This window comes from Schistocerca serialis, chromosome 1 (assembly GCF_023864345.2).
Source record: "Schistocerca serialis cubense isolate TAMUIC-IGC-003099 chromosome 1, iqSchSeri2.2, whole genome shotgun sequence".
Classification (NCBI taxonomy): Eukaryota; Metazoa; Arthropoda; class Insecta; order Orthoptera; family Acrididae; genus Schistocerca; species Schistocerca serialis.
The window spans coordinates 753,309,073-753,312,868 of NC_064638.1; positions in this window are offsets into that span (position 1 = coordinate 753,309,073).

Here is a 3,796-nt window from a genome sequence, read left to right on the forward strand (position 1 = left end):
GCGCACCTGTCTATAAAAGGCAGCAGTCCCTACTGGAGCGACATCCAAGAGATCAGTGGCACTACGCAACAAGGAAATGTAGTTCTGCCTTGAGCAAACACAGTCGTCCTTGTTTTGTTGCCCATACATACCGTATGATCAAAAAGCCAGTATAAATTTGTAAACTTGATAATCCACGGAATAATGTAGATAGAGAGGTATAAATTGACACACATGCTTGCAATGACATGGGGTTTTATTAGAAAGAAAGAAAAAAAAAGAAAAGAAACGAAGTTCACAAAATGTCCGACAGATGGCGCTGGACAGCAAAACGTCAGTGACTGCGCATGACAATCTTATATAAAAGGAGCCGTAGTGAGAGAGAGAATCAGATGCGCCAGCGGTCGCAGCATGTTGACGTTACCTGGAAAGGCGCTTTTAGTGAAGCTGTATTATCAGATTGGTAGAATGTGATAGTTCAGCGTTACGATCCTATCGCCGTAGGAAGGGGATTCGAACGGGTAAAGGTCCACTGACAAATGCAGCTTGGCGAGAATGATTTCGAAGTTCGAACCCACGGGTTGTTTAGACGATAGACCCTGTAGTGCCCGACCGAGCACAAGGCGTAATGCTGCTGCGACAGTTCAGGAAGAAATGGAGACTGTAGCGGGTTCGTCTATGCATGGGGAAGTCAGCGCTCGTACAGTCGCACGTCGCACCGGCATTCCATACACTACTGTTTGGTTGGCACTTAGGCGTACCCTCCGATGCTATCCCTACAGAATCCATCGGCATCATGACCTGTTACCTGGTGATTTAGTGAAGCGGTGGGCATTTGCGGTGTGGGCGTTTCAAAAGATGGCGGAAGATGACGATTGGTTGAGTATCGTGTTGTGGACCGACGAAGCTCATTTCACGCTCCGAGGGTCTGTCATCGCCCACAACAGCAGAATTTGGGCTACCGAAAATCCTAGAACTGTCGTGGAAACTCCATTGCACGACGAGAAAGTCACGGTATGGGTTGGATTTACCACATCTACCGTTATCGGGCCTGTTTTCTTCGAGAAAATGCGTGATTCTGGTTTTGTAACTGCTACCGTGACGGGTGAGAGGTACGCCGATATGTTAAAGAGTCGCATCATCCCCAGCCTGGCTGATAAACATCTTCTGCAACGTACGATGTTTATGCAGGATGGCGCTCCACCCCATGTTGCTAGACGCGTGAAAGATCTCTTGCGCGCGCCGTTTGCTGATGATCGTGTGCTCAGCCGCCACTTTCGTCATGCTTGGCCTCCCAGGTCCTCAGACCTCAGTCCGTGCGATTATTGGCTTTGGGGTTACCTGAAGTCGCAAGTGTATCGTGATCGACCGACATCTCTAGGATGCTGAAAGACAACATCCGACGCCAATGCCCCACCATAGCTCCGGACATGCTTTGCAGTGCTATTCACAACATTATTCCTCGACTACAGCTATTGTTGAGGAATGATGGTGGACATATTGAGCATTTCCTGTAAAGAACATCATCTTTGCTTTGTCTTACTTTGTTATGCTAATTGTTGCTATTCTGATCAGATAATGCGCCATCTGTCGGACGTTTTTTGAACGTTTGTATTTTTTTGGTTCTAATAAAATTCCATGTCATTCCAAGCATGTGTGTCAATTTGTACCTCTCTATCTACATTATTCCGTGATTTATTCAGTTTTCAAATTTATACTGACTTTTTGATCACCCGGTACTAACACGAATTCTGTACAGACGAATGGAAAAACTGGTAGAAGCCGACCTCGGGAAAGGTCACTGTGCATTCCGTAGTAATGTAGGAACACGCGAGCCACTACTAACCCTACTACTTACCACAGAAGCTAGGTTAAGGAAAAGCAAACCTCCGTTTATAGCGTTTGTAGACTTTGAGGAAGCTTTTGACAATGTTGACTGGAATACTCTCTTTCAAATTCTGAACGTGGCAAGGGCAAAATACAGATAGCAAAAGGCTATTTACAATTTGTACAGAAACCAGAAGGCAGCCGCGCGGGGTAGCCGCGAGGTCTCAGGCGTCTTGTCACGGTTCGCGCGGCTTCCCCCGTCGGAGGCTCGAGTCCTCCCTCGGGCGTGTGTGTGTGTGTGTGTGTGTGTGTGTGTGTGTGTGTGTGTGTGTGTGTGTGTGTGTGGGTGTGGGTGTGGGTGTGTGTGTGTGTGTGTGTGTGTGTGTCGTCCTTAGTGTAAGTTGGTTTAAGTTAGATTAACCATAAGACCTTAACACAAATCTTCCAAAAGGTCGAGGGGACTGAAAGGGAAGCAATAGTTGAGAAGAAAGTGAGGCATGGTTGTAGCCTATCACTCGATGTCATTCAGTCTGTGTAATGAACAAAGAGTAAAGGAGAGCAAAGAAAAATTAGGAATAGGATGGTTCAAATGGCTCTGAGGACTATGGGACTTAACATCTGAGGTCATCAGTCCCCTACACTACTCAAACCTAACTAACCTAAGGACATCACACACATCCATGCCCGAAGCAGGATTCGAACCTGCGGCCGTAGCAGCAGCGCGGTTCCGGACTGAAGCGCCTAGAACCGCTCGGCCACAACGGCCGGCTTGGAGTAAGAATTAACATCCAGAGAAAAGAAATAAAAACCTCGTGGTTTGCCGATGACGTAATTCTGTCAGAGACAGCGAAGGATTTGGAAGAGCAGTTGATCGGAATTTACATTGTCTTTAAAGGAGGATATAAAATGAACACTAAAAAAAGCAAAACGAGCATAATAGAATGTAGTCTAATTAAATTATGTGATAGTGAGGGAATTATATTACGAAATGACGCACTTAAAGTAGTAGATGAGTTTTGATACTTGGGCAGAACAATAGATGAGGATGGTCGAAGTACAGAGCATATAAAATGTAGATGGCGATGGCAAGCAAAGCGTTTCTGAAGAAGGGTAATTTGTTAACATTGAGTATAGATCTAACTGTCAAGAAGTCTTTTCTGAAAGTATTTGAATGGAGTGTAGCCACGTATGGATGTGAAACATGGACGATAAACAGTTTAGACACGAATAGAATAGAAGTCTTTGAAATGTGGTGCTTTAGAAGAATGCTGAAGATTAGATGGGCAAATCACGAAATTAATGAGGAGGTACTGAATAGAATAGGGGAGAAGAGTAATTTGTGGCACAGCTTGACTAGAAGAAGGAATCAGTTGGTAGGACCCGTTCTGAGGCATCAAGGGTACTGGAGGGAAGCGTGGACAGTAAAAATCGTAGTGGGAGACCAAGACATGAAATACACTAAACAGATTCAGAAGGACGTAGGTTGCAGTAGTTACTCGGTGATGAGGCTTGCACAGGATATAACAGCATGGAGTGCTGCATCAAACCAGTCTATAGACAGAAGAAGAAGAAGAAGAAGAAGAAGAAGAAGAAGACGACGACAACAACAAAATGTTTCGGAGAAGTTTCACCATCTTTTGTGGGTTTCATTTATTATTTTATTATTACATCTTGATGTTCCCAAATCTGACTGATATTTGCAGCACAGCTACGATTATTGTCTTCCAGTACGAGAGCTACAGAGAAAATGACCAACTGGAAGGTAATAATTGCAACTACGCTGCAAACACCAGACAGGTTTGCGAACATCAATATGTAATAAGATAAAATAATAAATGAAACCCACTGAAGATCGAGAAACTTCTCAGAAACATCTAATAAAACATTATTGTGTTTGCTTAACACTTTCGCTACGGCTGACGCTTATAAGTGCCACAACAAGCCATGAGCCAGTGCGGTTGACGATTATAGGCGTCCGCGCTCACTGTCG